Genomic DNA, 21,128 nt, shown 5'->3' on the forward strand with positions numbered 1-21,128 from the left:
GGTGGTGCTCACGGAGGCCCCGTGGCAAGAAAAGGCAAACCGCACCCATCATATTTCTCTGTTCCTGTCGAAATTCATCATCACCTCTTCCAGGATGGAAAACGTCCAAGTGTAGTTGACTTGCTTCTAGGAGGCTGATTGGTTTCCTGTAGGAATGCTTCTCTCCTGGGGACTCACCATGGATCCTTATTGCGGGCAGGTTGGACATTCAGCAATGGCATTGACTAGACCAGCCAGGGAAGGTGGGGACTCACCTGGTGGACCACCTTCACCTCTGCCCTCCCGGCTGTTACGTGCCCACGCCCGTCACGTCATGGGTGCAGCAGGCCCGTGGGTTTTCAAAGGGCTTGCTTCTCACCCTCTGGACATAAGGCCCCCAGTGCATTCGTGCAGTTTGATTTGCTTGGTGTTATTGTGATAGCAGACTGACATCACGTTCTAGGGGACGTCTAGCCGGCAATACGGCAGAGACTTGCAGCCAGAAGGGGACAGAGAAGAGAGAGCGGATGGAGCCCAGGTGCAGGACCAACTATATTACTGTTCACTGCAAATCACTACAAACTGTTTTGGATCCTCTTTTCTTACAGGGATGAGGAGAGCTATAGCTCTGTCCCAAGGCCCCGAGGCCGCATTCATCGGGGCTAACAAAGACCGTATTTGGCACAGTGCTCGCAACTGGGCCAACTACCTCGCTGAGCTTGTGCTAATCCACTGCCACCATCCAAGACCCATCACCAGACTCTCCTGGGGTCGGACAGGCAAGCTGAATGGAGATACATTGGACCACGGCTCCCGCATCCTTTAGGCCTTTAAAGATGTTCATTTGTGCCATTGCCCCATGTGCGATACTGATCTTGGTTTCCTTTTTTGGCCCAGTGGAGCTTCTACCAACTACCAAATCAGTCTATTTGAATTATTCATTGAAGAACCAGGGAAATAACCACTGGGGGGACGGGGGAGGCCCACAGACCCAGGGAGCTCCACCTGGGTCAGGATGCCACTTACAACCTGGCCCCCATCGGCCTCATTCCCCCATTGGAGTCATTCAGTCTTTAGAGTGTCCACTCGAATCCTGTGTCCAGTAGCCTCCCACACAACTGGGCGTTCTCCTTTTCCCATGTAAGGACACTCCATCAATACCGTTCCACTCCTCTGGGGCAGAACAGGCGTCGTGACGTCTACTCTCATGGAGAGCGTGTGGGGGTGCTCTGGGTCAGTAACTGGGGACAGGAAGGACAGGAAGCCCACCTGGCAGAGGGAGCTGCTGTCCCAGTGGGGTCCTCAGAGGAGCCCTGAGGAGGTCCAAGGCTGGGATGGCCGTTCAGAGTTGTCTCAGGTTGGGGTGCATGGCTTGGCCGTGTATAGCCCCATGGTGACGGGTCGCTGGATATGGGCCACCCTGGGGAGGGGGCATGATCCCAGCGAGGGAGCCCTATTCAGCGACAGCTGACACTTGGGGCACATCCAGAGGCTGGGGAAGATGTTCTCCTTCCCGTGGGGAAGCTGGGAGGCACCTCATGGTACCTATTCTTATTGTTCCCAGGGCCCTGGGGCCGCCCGCTGAAACTTCTCCATCCAGCCAGCAAGCAAGGGACAGCAAGAATAAGACAGATCAGGCGACTGCTGGGGCCAGGCTGGAAGGGGTGGGTTCTCACGTTGCACTGGACAGAACTCAGCACAGTGCTGAGCTTTGGATTGCCAGGGGGAGGGGGAATGGTCTGACAACAACCCAGCTGGTCCCTGCCACCCCACACTGAGAAATGCAGGGCACGCAAACTGGGCTCGCCAGCGTGAGGATGGACTGCTCAAGGGTGAGCTGGGGCTGCGGTCACCAGCCTCAAGGGGACCTCAGGACCAGGTCTTCCAGGACCTGGGCCAGCCTTCCAGGCCCTTCCCAAGAGCCCACCCCCTGCCCTGCTTGAGGACTTAGGATCCAAAGGGACACAAAGCACATCCCTGCCCCCAGTGGGCTTCTAGTCTGGTGGGGAGGTCGCCTCCTGACCAGAGGATTATCATAGCTGGGGCGTGGCCAGGTCTCTGCTGGAACCGTCTAAAGGAGCAACAGATTCTTCCCAGAAGAGGGGTGGACAGGGAGGCACAGCAGGATGGGCCCTGGCTGCTCCTGAGCACATGTTCTTCAGGTAGAAGGCAGAGAAGGACACACCAGGCAGGGGGAACAGCATATGCAAAGGCTCAGAGGTAGGGAAATCATGGCAAGTTTGAAGGACTCTGAGGCTGGAGAAGGGGCTCAGGGGCAGGGAGGGCTGGGAATATACTGCTGTGGATCCAGAAAGGACAGTCCTAGTCCCCCCAACCGCATCCCCACCGCTTGCCTCCCTTCATGCTGCCCTAGGCCAGGCAGCCACAAGAGTGGACTTTCCGGGACGTAAACCCAGGCTGGGTCATCGCCAGCTTAAAGCCCTCCATGGCTCCTCACCGCTCTCCAGATGAAGCCCATACTCCTTCGTGTGGCACAGAGGCCCCGTCTGGACTGGCCCTGCGTCCACCCAGCGTACCTCTCCACTGGGCGCCCCTCTGCTCTTGTCCTCCCCAGTGCGTAAGCTCTGTGATAGCTTTGCTCACAGGCTGCTTCTGCTTCCACCTGGGGTCTTTGCACCTTTGCTTTCACCCCCTGGGGATGCCTTTCCCCCACTTGTTTTCTGGTTAACTCCCACTTGGTCCTCAGGAGCTGCCTCCTCCGGGAAGCCTTCCCTGACCCCTTCCCTCCTTCAAGCCTGCACCCTGTGCATGGCCCCTAGTTATCCTGCATGATTGCTGCGGTCTCCCATCAGGACTGTCCCCTGCTCTGGGTGGAGGCTCCTCCGGCAAGACTGGGGGCTGGGCTGGATTCCTCTCCGGGGCCCCAGCCTCCGGCCCGCTGCACAGGGCTATGCAGCCTGCAGCCTGAATGAGAGGGAAGCAAGGAGATGCCGCCCTTAAGCTCTGAAAAGACATTTTCCCAAGCAGCTGGTAAGGCCCCACCCGCTCCGGGGGATTTTCCAATCTGCTCCTGAAAGGCCCAGCTCGGAGCGTATTGGGATCATTCCGGGACACGGCGAGGCCCACTTCCCTGGCCCTGGCCGTGAGCAGAGCACATCTGAAGGTCCTTCCTCCTGCTTTTACCTTTAGTGACCCACAATAGGGTGGCGGGAGAGGAGGAGAGACGGGCCTCCCGGAGCCCCCCTCTCCTTGGCAGCGTCAGACCGCCAAGGTACAAGACCTCGCCCCAGAATGTTCAGCATCCTTGTGTGGCATAGAAATGAATTCTGGCCGGTGTTGCTCAGAAGCCAAGGACCTGCAGTGATGGTGCGGGGAGGGGGGTGACCGCACCTTAGAGGGTGGGTCCCGGGAGCCCAAGCCCTGGCTACCGCGCCCTTTTCTGTCTGGAGCTTCTGGACCCATGCGTTGGTGGTCCAGGGTGCTCAGGCTTGGCTGCTGACAGCTGAGGGGCTCCCCCTGGTCCAGGAGTTGAGGGGGAAGGCAAGAGATGGCTGGGGCCAGGAGCGGGAGGGGGCCCAGGCTAGAGGGGACTGGGTCAGCTATGGACATGGCCAGAGCCAACATGATGTGCATCTTTTGGGATTTCTAGAGGCCAAGCGGAAACTCTCTGCAAAAGGGGCTTGTTGCTTGCTCTGCTTGGCACCCGCTGAGATCTTCTGGGAGTTGTTTTGCTCTCGGTAATTGGTGAGAGGTTTGCTTCTAAAAGTCTGCCCAGAACCCCAAAGTGGAAGCAGGCAGAGGGCCAGCATGAGTAGAGAATGTTCTTTTCAAACACATTTTTGTAGAGGTATGTTTGGGTCTGCTCTTTAGACCCTGTGAGTTTATAATTTGAAGGAATTGAAACAGGGCTGGGTGGGGGCTCACCTTTGCCCCACAGGCCTAGAGAGGCCCTAGAGGGCAGAGGGGTGTCCCCGGCTCCGGAGAGCCAGGTGTCCTGGGGCAAATGACCGCATGCTAATCGCAGACACTCCTTATCTGTGTAGAGAGCCGGGCCCTCGGGGAGCCGTGGGCTTGGTGCGGCTCTGGTGCGGGGGGTGGGGGAGGCACACAGGACGGGGTGCCGTTTGCCGAGGGCTCGGCACCTGTTGGCCCAGCTCGGTCCCGGCTCTGTCCCCGAACTCAGCTGGCCTCTGCCCTGCGTGGACAGCCACCTCCCAGCCTGAGTGCCCGGCTTCCATGGAACGAGTTGTTATCTTGGCAGAGAAGAGAGAGGTGAGGCCTGCAGTGCCCCCTTTTATGTGGCGACAGGGTATTACCTGGGGAGAAAAGTCCCCAGGACAACGGTTCCCTGAGCCTGTGGTGGCGAGAGAGGCCACAGACCTCTTCACTGCTGGGGGATGGCGCTGAGTCCCTGGCCCGCGGGGCTAAGCTTTCCGTAGGCAGAAGCAGGTTGGACTGGCTGTTCTTTTTTTAAAAAAAGATTTTATTTATTTATTTGAGGGGGAGAGAACACGAGCAGAGGGAGGGGGAGCGGGAGAGGGAGAAGCAGGCTTCCCGCCGAGCAGGGAGCCCGATGCGGGGCTCGACCCCAGGACCCTGGGATCATGACCTGAGCCGAAGGCGGATGCTTAACGCCTGAGCCACCCAGCCATCCCTGGACTCGTTGTTCTTCTGAGTTCTGTCCTGTTCTGAAATTTCATCACTCTATCTGCCTCCGTTTCCCACCTGTACAAGGATAGAATTTAGGAGGCAGCTCCAGAAAGGAAGAGTGAAGTTTTATTTGCAGCTCCTGGTAGCTCAGAGAGAACCACATTGAAAAATGGTGAAAAATGGGCGGGATGGTGTGTTTCCAGCCTATGTGCCGAGCAGTTTACCCACTGCCCTCCCAGGCCGGGTCTGTCCGCGGTCCTGACCATCCTTCCCTGGTGGGTCCTCAGAGAGGCAAATGTCACTGGTGGTGGGGATGGCATAGACTGGCGTTCATGTGGGCTTCTCCACTGCTCATGTTTGGCTCCTGGGGTGTAATGTATTCCAGAGCCTCGCTGGAATATATTCCAACCCTTGCAGAGCCCGGCCAGAGTGAGGTGGGCTGGGCACAGGCACCAGGAAGTCCCATGGGATCTTGGCTCAACTGCACCCTCATCAACAGTCCCGGTGACCATCCGTGCCCAGCGCCTCTTGGCCTGAGTGCCAACTCTCTGCTAAGGGCTCTGGGTGGATGATTTCTCTCCCTCCTCATGCCCTCTCTTGAGATAGACGAGGGTTGTCTCCAGTTTATGGAGGTTGTAACTTGCCTGAGGTCACACCCTGCTGGTGATAGGTGAGGCGGGGTTGGCCCTGGGTCACCTGACACCAGGGACAACCCCCATGGCCCTCCTCCCATCTCAGTGTCAAAAGCGTGCTAGACAGGGTGGGTCCCAAGACCGTCTTAAAGATGCACAGATGGACCTTTTACATAGCTGTGTATTTGGTGTCATGTGTATTAGCAAAAAAGTTAACCCATCAAATCTGCGACTTCACTGAGAATATTGCCTAGAAAAAAAAGCAAGTTTTAAAAAGCGAGACGATTAAGGATTGCATTTAAGAGCAATGTTTGGTAAAAATCAGTCTGGATCAGAGGATGGCAAAACAAAACAAAACAAAACAAAAACAAAAACCCAGGGACTTGGAAAAACACCGAGTACTGTACCAGCTCCCTCGTGCTACACCCCAGGCTCCGTGGGGCTCCACCCCGGGACCTACTCCCTCCTGCACCCCCTCTGTCTCAGGGAAAACGTCTGCAGAGCAGGAACCCGCTGAAACCCCTCTCCCGAATCCTCTGCCGTCTGACCACCGCTCCCTCCTTCGCCAGCGGTCACTGTCTCAGCAGTTCCGGTGGCCACTCTGTAGGGAGATGCACGGCCAGTCCCCTCTGGAAGGGTCCGCAGGCTGTGCTGAAGCTCCCTCTCAGGGCTTCTGGAGCCCACCCTTGCATGGCTTCCCCTCGCCCCCCTGACTGCTTTCCCCAAGCTCTACTGAGGACCCGCTCCACCACCCCAATGACCCCCTTCTTCACTGACCTCATGTCCTCCCTGGCATTTACTACTAACTTTCAGCTGGTAAATCCCCCGCTTACGCCTCCACGCCACCTTCCGAAATCCCGGCCTGCCTGCTGGACGTCTCCCTTGGACACCTCACGGGCGCCTCAGACTTCACCCCCTGAGCTGAGACCTGGAGCGGCCCCGCTGAGCTGGCGTCTGTTGTCCCCAGCTGCTCGGGGCAAGTGTGGGGTGCCCCACGTCTCCTCTCCAGTGTGCCCTCCCTCCTCTGGGATGTGTCCTGGATCTATCCACCTCCCCGCCCTCTCTCCACCACCACCCTGGTCTGAGCCCCGTCACCTCCCAGACTTCAGGGGCCAAACTGCCTGCTGCAATCCGTGTAGATGTTTGAAAGACATGAGTGGGATCAGATCACTGCCCTGCTTAGAACCCTCCTCTCTGCTGGCTCCCCACCCCCGGGATAAGATCCAGGCTCCTCAGCATCTATAAGGCCCCCCTGGTTGGTCTCCTGATGCAGAACCACAGGAATAGCTGGCTTAGCCAACCTGCTGCCAGGTGCTTAACTTAAGGTAGGCGTTCCTCCTCTTTTGCCTCAGGAGCCAGTGGACATGGTCCAGGTCCCCATGGCAGCTCCATGGTGTTGGCAGCCCAGGCTCCTTCTGTCTCATGGCTCTGCTGTCCTCATGGGTCTAAGGTGGCTGCCCGGGCTCCTGCCATCCCAGAGGGAGGGGAGAGCTCAACCAGGAAGTTGGACAGAGTCCTCCTGCTTGTACCCATCGACCAGGCTTCGTTATGTGGCCCCACCTGGCTGTCAAGGAGGCTGGAAACCTTGTTTTTGTCTGGACCATGTGTGCCTGGCTATCTTTAGCATTGCTATGGAAGAGGGGAGAGAGGACTGGAGGACAACCGGGACTCCTTCCCAGGAGAGGATGGCTCGCCCCTGACCTGAGGGACGTCTCTGTGCGTCAGTGCCCACCTCTGAAACGGGGAGACCTTTCTGCAGTGTGGTTGTGAGGAGCTAGTGAGCTAGTCAATAGCGCGTGCGCCGCACATCATCAGGTACCTTCCCAGCGAGGCCTTTCTCCTCCCTGCCCCGCCTCTGTCCCCTCCGATTGGGCATCCGCAGCTTGTGAATTCTGGGCACGGCGTTTGGACTGGCACTCAGTAGGGGCAGACAAAGGTGGCTCTGCGCCTCTCCCCCGCTGCCCCCTGGGTGCTGAGGTTTCAGCACGCGGGGGTCTCGGGGGCCTCGGGGGCCTCAGGAGACGAGGTAGGCACAGTTGGTGCGTGGCAAGCCGAACCTGTCAATTCCAGAAGCTTTTGGCACATTGTTGAAGCGACTAGATGACTTTGAGAAGTGTCTGCGTGTTTTTTCCCCAAGTGCAGTTATTTTTGCCGCTGTGAAATGTTCTGAAATCTGACAGTTTTGTTTTGAGTCTTAGCCCGATGTGAAGACAGAAAGGAACACTGCCTCCCAGTTCCGTGGCACTCGCTTCTTGGGGTCCCCTGAGGACACCCCGATCGAGGCAGAGGTGGGCAGGGAGAAGCCAGGTGACCAAGGTCTCCCAGGGGTGAGCGCACAGTGGGTCAGGCCTGGGAGCCCCCAGACCCGCTCTGGGCAGGAGACCAAGGGCCGATTTGGCCAAAGTGAGCGCCCGCTGTGTTCATTCCTCAGACGTAGACTGTGCACCTACTGTGTGCTAGGCCCTCACCCACCAAACACTCACTAGGCACCTACCCCGTGGCGCAGAGAAGGTCCTCTAGCCGTGCGTGCTGGCAGGGAGATAGGAGGCCGCTGAAGGGACAAAGACCCCAGAGGAGGGATGGAGGCCTCAGAGGCATCCCTACTCCTCCAAAGCTTGCAGCCCAGCAGGGACCCTGCTGAGGTGCAGCCCAGGGTGGGAGGATCTGGGTGCGCCCGGGGGGCGGGACCTCACTGGCCTCCGTGCTGCCCCCATGACCTGTCTGCGTTGTCCTTCCCTTCCCAAGGTCATAGCTCTCCAGGGCTGGGCCAGAGACCTCCCCTCCTCCCACCGAAGGAAGTGGACGTCCTCTAGCTGACCTCAGGCCACCCGCGTTGTCCCCGCCATGGACGCCACGTGCTTCAGCCCCTCTCCTGTGGCCCCCCTGGGGCTCCTCTAGGGGTCTCACACTGGCTCTCCCTCCTGAGCTACATGGGCTGCGCTTGGGTCTCCTGGATAGGCCGCGTCACACCTGCCTTCTGCTCGGGGTCCCTGGACTCCGAGCACCGGGGTCGGAAGGCAGGAGGCGACATCACTGAGAGCCGGCCGAGGGCCAGGTTCTACCTGCATCACTTCGCCGAACCCCAACAGCCGAGGGAGGCCACGCGGATTGCCATCTCCACTTCTATAGACGACCGCACGGGGACACAGATGACCAGTCCCCCGAGGACACGCAGCGAGCGCAGTATCTCCCGGACCCTCCCTTCACCCTGCTGATGGCTGTGTCGTCCTAGGCTCAGTACCGTCTGCATCGCTGTGGCGACCGACGGCATGGCCCTTCCCTGAGGGCGACTGAGAGCCTCACAGCTGCCCGTTCCTGGGTAAGAAGACAAAACCAAACAGCTAGCAAGGCCCCCTCCCCTCGCAGCCTCCGCTTTGGGGCCCACGTGCAGACCCTGCAGCTATGTAAGTTAGGGCACAGGGCTGGCAGCTGTGACAAGGATCCCAGCATCCCCGTGAGCGGGGCCTAGAAGCCTCTTTCCCTGTCCTGCGTCCCGAGCCGTGTGGGGCGGATGGTGGCTCCCGGCGTCTGGCCCACAGACTGCTTCTACCGCCTGGTCTGCGGCCTTCATGCACCTTCTCCCTGGCAGCTCAGGAAGCTCGGGCCTGCCTCCACAGACCTGCAGTGCAGCCAGGGAGAGACAAGAGCGGGGTGCATGGCCCGTCCCCCCCAGGAAGCCACATGTGTGCCTTTGCTCCCGCCCCATCAGCCGGAAGTCGGTCACATGGCCGCAGGGCGCTGTGAGGGAGACAGGGAGCATCATTGCAGGTGGCGGCTCTGCGTCGAGCTCGAACTTGAAGGATTCTGCTGCTCGGAGGGAAAGGACGGGCAAATGGCCTGGGGGACGGCCTGCTGTCTAGGCCACAGTCCAGCCCTCTGGGCCACGCGATTCCTGCAAACTCTCCCTTCTGCGCTCTGAGCACACTCAGCCCCTTCCAGCAGCACAGCCCTGAAGCCCCTTCCAGGCACTGTGTCCGGCCGCATCCGGGACCTGCGTGTGAGGCACACCAAGGCTGATGTGACCCCTCCCGAGCCGGGAGCTGTGGACTACAGATGGAAAGTACAGGTGGTCTGCAGCCCCCCGGGAGCCCGGGGCCATGCAGGAGTAGTCCGATTGCTGTAAAAACGTGCCTTTGGCGCAGAGCAGAAGGGACAGCGAGCGGTCGCTCCGGCAGGACCGCGGCCGCACCCGGCGGGGCCAGCACGGCCACAGATAGCCCTGCCTCGGCCAGCCCTTCGGCACCCCTGCCTCTACTCGCTCGTACACCTTGCCGGCTGTCCTCCGCCATCCGGACTCTGTCCTCTGGGAGTGCGTCCCTGCCCCGCTGTCCTCCCTAAGTCCACACCCGAAGTGAGCATGCACTCAACCCTCATGTCCACATTCCTGGGATATCCGGGGATTTCTTTTGGGGGGGAGGTTTCAAAACACAACATGCTTTTGAAAGCCAGGCTTGTGACTTATTTGGGAATACAATTCCCTCTAAAATGAGTACATTTCTGGTCTATTGACAACTGGTTATTTCCATGGTGCATGTAACCCCACCTAAAGATCTTGTGCAGACCTGGCTTTTTATTCTTATAAAGTTGGGTTCTGTTCTCGGCCCATCCTGCTCATTCAAGAGCGACTGCCTTGCTGTCTGTCGCCTGCACCAATGGACTTGGGTAGGGAGACAGCGCCTCATTCAGAGCACGGCCCGGGGCTGGCCCTCCCGTCCTGCTGAGAACTCCTGAGACCAGCCTCTTCTCTTCCACCAAGACTGTCTTCAGAGCCATCCGGTGACTCTCCCAGATCGCTCCCCAAAGGCAGGGAGTAGCAGTTCCCACACACCTACATTCTGAGCGTTTCAACCCAGTTCTAAAATTCCAGGGGCCATCCGGAGGTGGTCTGCCTTCTAAGCACCCGTGGGAGCACTTTAATGAAAGATTTTATGAAGATTTCCACAGTCCAAGCATCGACAGCTTTCTAGCTCACAAAACCTGTGTCTTGGACCATGGAGGCCAGACTGCGGGGGTTTAGCCACGGGAGCAGCACCTGTCCCTTCTGGGCACCCGAATCTACACCAGTCAGGATGCCATCAGGGTGTGCTGCTAGAACAAAGATCCCCCCAGAGAGTGGCTTAAACATGATGAAAGTTTCTTTCTTTCTCACATTACAGTCCAAACACACGAGGCTCAGGACGATATGGAGACAACACGACGTCAGAAGCCCAGATGCTTGAGCTCCTGTTGCTCTTCTTTCCTCAACAAGAAACTCTGACCTCATGGTCTCAGGAGGCTGCAGCTGCTCCCTCCATCCTGGCCGCATTCTGGCCAGGGCCAAGCAGAGAAGAGGAGGCAGAGGACATAATCTGCTCCTTCCTCTGGGGCCCAGGGCTTGGAATGTGCACACGCCGATCTGCTCATAGCCCATGGTGAGGTAGGATTTGAGGCTCAGGATGCCCAGTTGCTCACAAGCGTGTGTTTGTGTGTGTGCCTGTGTGTGTGTGAGCCGCTGCGTTGCCTGGGTCTGTCTGCCCCTTCGTCTGGTGCTCTTTCCTCAGGCAGCTCCATGGGCAAGAGGTGGGTCTGGGAAGAGAAGTGAGATCCTCCGTTTCGACCATGAACCGCCTGCACCCATACCCCGGAATGAATTGCTAACCCGTCCTTGCGCACTTGTGGCCATTTGCCTCGAGGCCCAGATGCCTGCTGTCTGAGCAGCGATGGGCTGCAGTCCTGGCAGGGTCCCTGAGCACCCCCTTTCTGCCTGTCTCGCTCTGATGTGTCCGGCTGTGTGTATCTCTGTTTTCCACCTGCGACACGGGGTTGATACTTCTGTCCGGTTACTTCTCGCGTTGCTTTGGGAAATCAAGCAGGATCTGGAAGTGAATCTGCTGTGAGCTGGACTGTGGCAGGCACTGTGCACCGGGGTTGGCTGGGTAAAGGCCCCGAGAGACTGTGCTCATGTGATTAGGCTAAGGATGGTGAGATGGGGAGATGGATGATCCCAGCGGACCCAATGGAATCTCGAGGGTCCTTATAAAGGGGTCAGAGTCAGAGGAAAGGTGATGTGATGAGGGAAGCAGAGGTCGTAATGATGCACTTTGAGGCGCTGTGATCGAGGAATGCGGATGCCTCTGGAAGCTGGACACGGCTGGGAGATGGTAGCTCCCCAGAGCCCCCAGAAGGAACTAGCCCTGCTGATACTTGGATTTTAGCCCAGTGAGGCCACTTGGACAACTGACTTCCAGCACCATACGATCATAAATTGGTGTTGCTTTGAGCCCTGAAGTTTATGGTGCTGTGATATGGTCCAGGAGACAACCCCCGCCCCAGGGCGGAGGGGGGACTGCAGCGGGGACCCCGCCAGCTGGAAGGAAATTCAAGTGGAAAGGCCCAGAAGCGGAGTGTAGGCTGTTTGCTGGCTGGGAAGCAGCCTCTCAGACCAGCCTGCTGGGAAGCAGCCTCTCAGACCAGCCTGCAGGGCCAGGGAGGGGTTGCAGGATGAGGCTGGCTGGGAGGGCTGGGGCCCTGAGCACCCGGTCCCGGGTCTACACTCAGTTTGGAGGAAGAGACACCCAAAGTTGGGGGGGTGGGCAGTGTGCAGAGTCCTGGTGGGGCCTCTGGGCCAGGAAATGACTGGGTGTCGGAAGACTCACATATCCTGAGTGCTTGTGGTCAGTGTTGTGCAAAGTTCTGGAACCTGGTGCTTGTCAAGATGTACTGTGGGTGCAAGGCTCGGAACGAATCTTGGGTCTGTGAGCCTAGGGCTCCAAGCGGCAAGGGGAAACCAGAGGCAAAACCATGCAACTTTTACTGAAAAATGCTTTCAGAGACAGGCTCCAGGTCCCTGGCCGGTGCCCTCTGGTTTTCTTCTTTTTAGGGGGGGTGGTGTGCGGGGGTGAGGTCCAAGGTGCAAAACACTTTGAAAACCAACCTGGGAACAGCTGCTGGGAATTTCAAAATCCTGGATCAGCCAAGATGCACAATGAAAAAAATGTGAAAGCCACCATGAAAGAGACACATTCAAAATCGAGTGTTTTCCGCCTTGAGTGTTCGCGGAAACATGCCCGTTAGCGGGGGTGGGAGGCGGGGGGAGGGGCCGGGAGGAGCGCGCGCGGCAAAGGGCTCTTGGAAGAGGATGTACGCGCTCCTCAAAGACGCCACTCTGGAAAGCCATGTGCAGACACGTGCATCCAACTGCCCCATGGATGGTTTCAGAGCCGGCAGGGAAGAGAAGAAAACAATCTGAATATTGCCAGAATGGTATCGGAGTGAACAGTGTGGACAGCTGCTCTCCCTCGCCGGAGCCAGAGAAAGTCTGCTGTTGTCCATGATGAAAATGCATTTGACGAGGGACCGGTTCAGCAGGAGCTGAGAGGCCCAGAAGAGCAGCCTCGCACCCCCTCGCCGCCCGGGGCCCCCAAGGGCCTCTGAGCTCCACCTTGAGCACCTCCTTTCAGTGCACTGGGCTCTTTCTGAATTTGGGGTCCTGTATGCCCCCTTCTAAGGGAAAGTGCTAATTGCACAGCAAAGCGGGAAGCGATCCCCCTTGGAGCTGCAGGCTGGCTTGTATGGGAGGGGAGGGGGGGTGAGAGCCGGGAGGGCCTGGGGTCCCCTGTGTGGCAGGTGGGGGGTGGCAGGAAGCCTCAGGACCCGAACCTCTGAATGCCCCAGAGGCCTGCTGAGGGCCGCGCCCAAGCCCCGGGGTCTTGGGGTCGCTGACTGGCCCAGAGGTCAGGGCCGCGCAGGATGTGAGAGTCCGCTTGCTCCCTCTGCAGCGACTCGAAGGGTAAGAGCTTGGTCTCTCCACCGGCAAAATGCCTAGGGATTAATTAGTTTAATTGGTCCCTGCTTTGGGCCAAATAGTCAGTGTCAAAAGAGAAAAGTAAAAGATACTTTCCCATTTGGGAAGACAAAAACGGCCCCTGCTAATAGCGGAGGGTGGTAATAACAACAAAAAGCCTTTGCTGCGGTCGACTTGAATGGCCTGGGAAGGCAGCTGGACCCTAGCGGGGACCCCCGTCGCATACCAAGCAGAGATGTGGGGCCTTGTGGGAAAGGACAGCCGACCGTGCGGAGGAGGCCGGGCCCAGGAAAGGCGCTGGCCGCCGCACCATCCCAGCCTGGGCACAAGCATCTCGGGCCCATCAAGCCTCGTTATCAGGGGGTCCGGCCCCTGCCACGAAGGCCCCCAGCCTCATTTGCAGGAAGAAGTGGGCCCCTAGAGAAGCGCGGGCCCTGGCGGCACCAGGCTGAGGCCCTGGTCTCCTATTTGCATGCATTAATTGTCGTGGGGCTGGGGAGCCTTGCATGGAGATGGGCTTGAACCAGGTCCACGGCTGTGGTTAAGATGCACTGGGACACGTCCAGTAGCTGGCTGGGGGGGGGGGGAGGGGGAGGTCCTGGGGGAGAGGGGAGGGGCCAGAGCCCAAAGCCAAAGTTTCGGCCAGCTGTGTGACCTTGGGCCAGTCACTTGGACACCCTGGGCTTGAGGATCATTCCTCAGCTGTGTAAATTATGCACACTCACTGCCTTGTGAGGATGATGAGCATGGAAGCTCTCCGTCAGTCACAGCAGCCCGGGGCGTCCCGGGTGTGAAGACAGCTTGCAGTCCCGGAGGCGCGGGGACTAGTGCGTGAATCATGTGAATCACCGAGGAGGCTTGAGGAGTGGTCCCCTGAGTGCTTTCTGAATTAAGGCGGATCGACAACCTAAAGGTTAGAAGAAGTATTTGGGGAACAAAACATAGTTACTCTAGAAATCTGGATCTTTTCTGTTTATATTCTACCAAGTCAAGGTAGAAAATATTTATCTTTGTTGTTTAACAAGCAGTGGCCCGTGGCCAGATGAAAAGGGGATGTTGGTCCCCAGAGCTCAGAGGGCAAAGGGTGGATGAAGCCCCGCCTGGAGGCTCCTCGTGCTCAACCACCGTGAAGAGCCAGGGACCTGTACGGGAGGCTGTTTGTGTGTTTGCTTGGTACTTTTATTTTTTTTTATTGTGGTACAATATATTAATATTGACTTTTTAAATTATTTTTAAGTGTACGGCTCGGGGGCACTGAGCACATTCACATTGTTGTGTGAGCCCTCACCTCTGTCTCCAGAAAGCTTTTAGCTCCCCAAACTGGCGGCCCCTGGTACACACGGACCCCCACCACCCTCCCCAGCCCCTGGCGCCCCCCCTTCTACTCTCCTTATGAATTCGACTCCTCTAGATAGCTTGTGTACGCACGATCGCACAGCATCTGTTTGTGTGACTGGCCTATCTCACTTAGCATGATGTCCTCAAGGTCTATCCATTAGTAGAAGATGTCAGAATTCCCTTCCTTTTTAAGACTAAAGAATAGTCCAAGAATAACCAAATAACCAAATAACCAAAACCAAGAATAAAACTTTGGTTTTATTCTGTGGACTGATGGCAATGGGGAATTCAAAAAGAGAAAACGATTGGCCCTGACCCAGCCTCCGAGAAGGGATTGGCCAGGCCCCCTGCTCGGGGCAAGATGGGGTTCTTGGGGTGAGCCCTGCCGGAGCATTGAGGGAGACTTACGATTTCAGGGGCTGACGCTGCATTCCTCAGGCTAGAACTGGGGGCGGGGAAAGTGGGGTACTTGCACTGGGTGCAATGTAAGGGGCGTCCTTGGTCTCAGTGCTCCAGAGAAATCACGTTTTACTGTGGTGTTAATGAAAATCAAAGTAACGCAAAAAATCTATGATGAGCAAAATGCCAAAATTTTAAATAAAGACAGGATCGGTATTGAGGGGTTGTTCTCTTCGTCTCGGGCTCCAGGGTGGCTTGTCATATCATGGATCTCGTCTCTATTTAAAATTTTATTTTTTTTTATCATGGATCTTTTGCATTAGTGTTGTCTTAAGTTGTGGTAGGATACACATAACACAAACTTTACCATTTTAACCACTTTTAGGGGTATAATTCAGCGGCATTAAGTCCATTTACATTGTTGTACAACCAACACCATCCCTCCATCCCCAGAACTTCCACATTTGGCAAAACAGAAACTCTGTCCCTCTTAAACCCTAGCTTCCTCATTGCTGCCTCCCCAGCCCCTGGTGCCCCCCTTTCTACTTTCTGCCTCCATGAATTTGGGTACCCCAGGGACCTCGGTAAGCAGAGTCATACGATCTTGGTTCTTCTGTGACTGCCGATTTCACTTAGCACAGTGTCTTCCAGGTTCATCCATGTTATAGCAGGTGTCAGAATTTCCTTCCTTTTCATGAGTGGATAATACTTCCTTGTATGCAGGTACCCTATCTTGTGTATCCATTCATCTGGTGATTGAAATTTGGGTTTGTTTCCACTTTTGTCTACTGTGAATAGTGTTGCTGTGAACATTGGTGTTCAAGGTTGTTCTTCTTTTCCCCCCTCAATTATTTTGAGTATCTACATGGAAGGGGAACTCATGGATTATATGGTAGTTCTATGTTTAATGTTTTGAGGAACCACCACACTGTTTTCCACAAGGGCCGCACCATGTTGTATTTCCACCAGCAGTGCATGAGGATTCCAGTTTCTCTGCATCTTTGCCAGCATTTGGTATTTTCCATTTTTTTTTATTTTTTTAAATTAAATTTAATTTTTTTTTAAAGATTTTATTTATTTATTTGAGAGAGAGAGAATGAGAGAGAGCACATGAGAGGGGGGAGGGTTAGAGGGAGAAGCAGACTCCCTGCCGAGCAGGGAGCCCGATGCGGGACTCGATCCAGGGACTCCAGGATCATGACCTGAGCCGAAGGCAGTTGCTTAACCAACTGAGCCACCCAGGCGCCCTGGTATTTTCCATTTTTTAATTAATTTTTTTATTCTTTCCATCCCAATGGGTGTGAAGTGGTATCTTACTATGATTTTGCTTTGCATTTCCCTGCTGACTAATGATGCTGAGCATCTTTTCATGTGCTGGTTGCCCATTTCCATAACTTCTTTGGAGCAATGTCTGTTCAAGTCCTTTGCCCATTTTTGAATTGGGCTGCTTATTGTTTTGTGGTTGGGTTGTATTTGCATTAATTTTTACTTTAAAAATATCACACTGAATGTGGCTTGTCTTTATCATGGAGTTTTTGGTGCCTCCTTCAATTTTGCACCTGAGGTGAGTACCTCCTTTGCTCACCCTAGTTCCAGCCCTGTGTCTTTTGGGGAGGAAAATTCCTAGATAAGCCCCTTGGAGGGGAGGGTGACCCTCAAGGTAGGGCACAGCAGGCAAGGAAGGAAGCGTGGGGGCCTGGCAGGAAAGGGAGGGGGAGGGTTAGGAAGGTCTGACCTCTGGTGTCCTCATGACTGTGATGGAGCAACCCCTCTTCTCTAACCTTTAGAAGAGCCTGTGCTCAGACATGGGCCTTCCACATGTGGTTTCTTATGGACAGGAAGGACAAGGGGCTGAGTTCCACATTTGGGCCAACACCTCAGGGAGGTAAAGGAATAGCTGCAAATGTGGGGTGGAGAATGGGGACACAGAGGTGACCAGGAGAAGTCAAGGGCTCAGCTTCTCAGGGAAGCACTTGGATGTGTGCCAACAGATCTAGATCTTATGGGGAGGGAGACCCCAGAGGCAACGCAGATGTATTCTCCTACCTGCTGGGCTTTTCTGTGCCTGTCTGGCCATGGTGTGTCCACAGCATCCAGGGAAGATGGGTCTGCTTGAGAGGTCTGTTCCCCAAGCTCAAACTGCACCTCTTTTCCAAAAGACTCATGTTTCTTCCTGCATCCAGGGCAGCGTGTGGTGTATCCACCAGCACAGCTGTGGCCAAAGGCAGTGGCAATGCTGTCCTAATTCTCCAGGTAACTGAGAGAACCTCAGAGATTCTCACCAGACTCCACCACATACCACGGGACCACTGACGCTGAGCTCTAACCATTTGTTCAGGCTCCTGGACAGCATTCTAGTAAGTGTGGTTACCCAGGTCACTAATAGCTCATTGGTTGGCCCTTATACTCAAAGACAGAAGAGCTCTTTCCAGGAGGCCCAGCTGAAACACCACATCCAAATGTGATGAGCATGGTAAGTCTACAAATCCAACGAGTTTGACAAATCCCAAGTAGGGTAAATGCAAAGAAAACCACACCAAGACACATCACAGTGAATTTTCCGAAACCGGAGTTAGAGAGAAAATCCCAAAAGCAACCAGAGAAGGAGAAATACAGAGAGAACGATATAAAAAATGTTTTCTTTTTGGAAACAATGCAAACCAGTAGTCAATGGGGTGACATCTTTAAAACAGTGAAAGAAATTTAATCTAGAATTCTACACTCTACAAAAATATCTTTCAAAATGAAGGCAAAATAAAGAGTTTTTAAGACACCAGCAGACTGGCACTGCAAGAAATGTTAAAGGAAGTTCTTTTTTTAAAAAAAGATTTTATTTATTTATTTTATATATATATGTGTATATATATAGAGAGAGAGAGAGAGGAGGAGAGCACCCATGAGTGGGGGGAGGGGCAGAGAGAGAGAGAGAAGCAGGCTCCCCACTGAGCTGGGATCCCAGTGCGGGGCTCAATCCCAGGATCCTGAGATCATGACCTGAGCCAAAGGCAGATGCTTAATCAACTGAGCCACCCAGGTGCCCCAGAAAATTCTTCAAGTAGAAAGAAAATGACGTCAGGTGGAAAGCTGGATTTACAAAAAGTAGTGGAGTATTGGAAATGGAAAAAATGTAGATAAATGTAAAAAAATTTTTTTTAAACAAAAGCCCACTTTAAGAGTGATTGTTTGCAATGATATTTGTGGCACTCTGGTGGTTCATAAATGTTATTAAAAAATTAAAATTTGATTACATATACTTAAATTATAGGTGTCACATATACTCATTTCATCCAAATACAAACAGAAAATAATAATAATAAACCCTTCCAACCTGTTCCCCAAAGGAAATAATGTTTGATACATATCCTTCTACACATTTTGTATATTAAACATAAACATATAAAAACATATATGGAGTATAGATTGCTATTGTATGTGGAATATTTCATATTATTCTGCCATATGCATTTAAAAACAGTTATTAAAATACTTTTTTCTCAAATTTTAATCTCCTTAAGACAGTTGATTGCTTAAATCAAAATATCAACAAGGTACTGTGGCTCTTATTGGATATTGAAAGGTATAATCTATGACAACCATAGCACAATGGACAGGAGAGGTGAAATGGAAGAATGCTGTTGTAAGATACTTGCATCATATCTGACATGGTATAACATTTGAAACCAGACTGTGAGAAGTTAAATATGCATCTTTTAAATCCCAGAGCAACTCCTAAAAATTAGAACAAAGAGATGTAGTTTATTGGATATTAGAGGGGAAAATGGAATAAAAAACCACAATTAATCCCAAAGAAAGAAGAAGAAAGGGAAAAAGGAAAAAAGAACAGGTGGGACAGAATTCCAATTAATAAATGTCAAAGGATTGAGGGAGACAGAAAAATCACCATAGAATTCCATGGAAGTAATGGAGGCAAGATACTCCAATGGATGTTAGAATTAGTGGGCAAAAGTTTAAAAAGAAGCAGAGCATTTGCTAAGTCTCAAAGTGTCTCACACCCCAAAGTTACTAATGAAAAGCAAAATAGTATAATACCATGCAGGAATCTGACAGACACCATCTTCACCAAGTGATTATGAATTCCCTGATATAATGCACATTGCCCCAGTGGTGTTCTTCTCAATAATGCTTAACCTCAAATAATTATGTGAAAACATTAGACAAAGCCAGATTGAGGGACAGTCTACAAAACGCCTGACCATTACTCTTCAAAAGTGTCAAGTCGTGAAAGACAGGAATACTGAAGAACTGTCACAGATTGTAGGAGACTAAGGAGATGTTCCAACTAAATATGATGTGGGATCCTGGGGTCAAAAAGGATCCTAGTGGAAAAACTGGTAAAATCCAAATAAATTCTGTAATTTAGTTAATAGTATCATACCAATGTTAATTTCCTGGTTTTCATAATTGCACCATGATTTAGGTATTAACATTAAGGGAAGCTGAGTGAAAGTTATATGATAACTCTTTGTACTCTTTTAGCAACTCTTCTGATATTTGTAAGTTATCTCAAAATAAAAAAGCTTAAAAAATAATACCATTTACAATAGCATAAAATGTATGAAATGCCTAGGGATTTATTTCACAAAATATATACAAGACCTGCATGCTAAAATCTACAAAGCAATGCTGTGAGAAATTAAAGACGGCATAAAGAAATAAAGAGATATACCATGTTCATGGATCCAAAGACTTAATACTATTAGATGTCAATCCTGTCCTCAATGATCTATAGATTCAACATAATCCCAATTATGTTGTCTTTTTGTAGAAATTAACAAGGTGATTCTAAAATTTAAATGGAAATGCAAAGAACCTAGAATCGCCAAAGCAATTTTCAAGAAGGACAAAGTGGGAGGATTTATACTATTGAGTTTTAAGACCTATTATAAAGCAATAGTATGGCATTGACATAAGGATAGATATCTAGATCAATGGAACAGAACAGAGAACCCAGAAATGGTTCCATATATATATGACCAATTGATTTTTTAAAAAGGGGCCAAGGTAAATCACTGGGAAAAGCAAAACCTTTAAAACACATGTTGGTGCAACAACTGGATATCTATATGTAAAAATATAAACCTCAACCCCTACCTCACATCATACACAAAAATTAACTTGAAAGAGAACACAGACCTAAACATAAAGGCCAACACTATAAAACTTCTAGAAAACATAGAAAAAATTTTTGTGACCTTGGGGTAGGCAAAGGTTTCTTAATAAGACCCAAATTACCAAAAACATAAAAGTAAAACTGGGCAAAGTGGAGGTCATGAAAATGAACAACATCTGCATTTCAAAGGACCTGTTAAAATGAATGACAAACCACAGCCTGGGAGAACAGGTTTGCAGTACACCCATATGGTAAAAGACTCTATCAGAAAACATAAGAACATTTTTGCAACTCTATGGTAAGGCAAACAGTGCAACATTGGACAAAAGGTTTGAACAGCTACTCCACAGAAGAAGATGTGAAATGATCAATCCACTAGCCTGGAGTGCTCCCCCCATCCTCTATTTCACTAAGTCCCTCCCTTACTTGAAGTCTTTGCTCAGATTTCACCTTCTCAGTGAGACCTCCCCTCACATTTTAGTGACTCCTACACTCTGCCCCTACCTCTCCCACCACACACATATCCCAGATCCACCTCCTGCATGCTGATCTTTTCCTTTTTCTATAGCACTTATCACTTGCTACCACATTGTGAAATTTACATAGGCTTATTTTTCATTATTTCTCCTGTGAGAATGAGCAAGGATTCTGGTGTTTTATTTTTTTTTCCCACTGATGTGTCCCAAGTGTCCACAATAGTACCTGGCACCTAGGTGTTCAACAATATCCCTTTTATAAATAAGGGAATGAAAAAATGGCCACCTTTATGCCTTTGTTTTGGTTTTGGTATCCTGCAGTTTAACTCTGATATGTCAGGGCATGAATTCATTTTTATTTATCCTGCTACAGACTCAGTGCGGTTCTTGAATCTAAAGATTCCCATCTATTATCAGTTCTGAAAAATTCTTGGCCGTTATATCTTCAAGTATCCACCCCCCTTCAGCCCTGTTCTTTTTGTTGTTTTCTTCTGAAACACCAATTGGATGTAGAGTATACTGTTAACTCTATCCTTCATGTCTGTTACCACCTTTTTTTTTTTTCCTGATCTCTTTTTCTCTCTGTGTGTCTCTGGGTAATTTCTTTGAGTATACCTTCCATTTCATGAATTCTGTTTTCAGCTACATCTAATTTGCTCTTTTACCAAAAATTGAGGTTTTAATACTATTTAATAAGATTTTCATAACCAGTTGTCTGGTTCTTTTTCAAGTTTATTTGGTTTTTTTTTTTTTTTTGATAGTATTTTGCTAATTGTCCA

Source organism: Leptonychotes weddellii, chromosome 9 (assembly GCF_054177405.1).
Source record: "Leptonychotes weddellii isolate Sample4059 chromosome 9, ASM5417740v2, whole genome shotgun sequence".
NCBI classification, from domain to species: domain Eukaryota; kingdom Metazoa; phylum Chordata; class Mammalia; order Carnivora; family Phocidae; genus Leptonychotes; species Leptonychotes weddellii.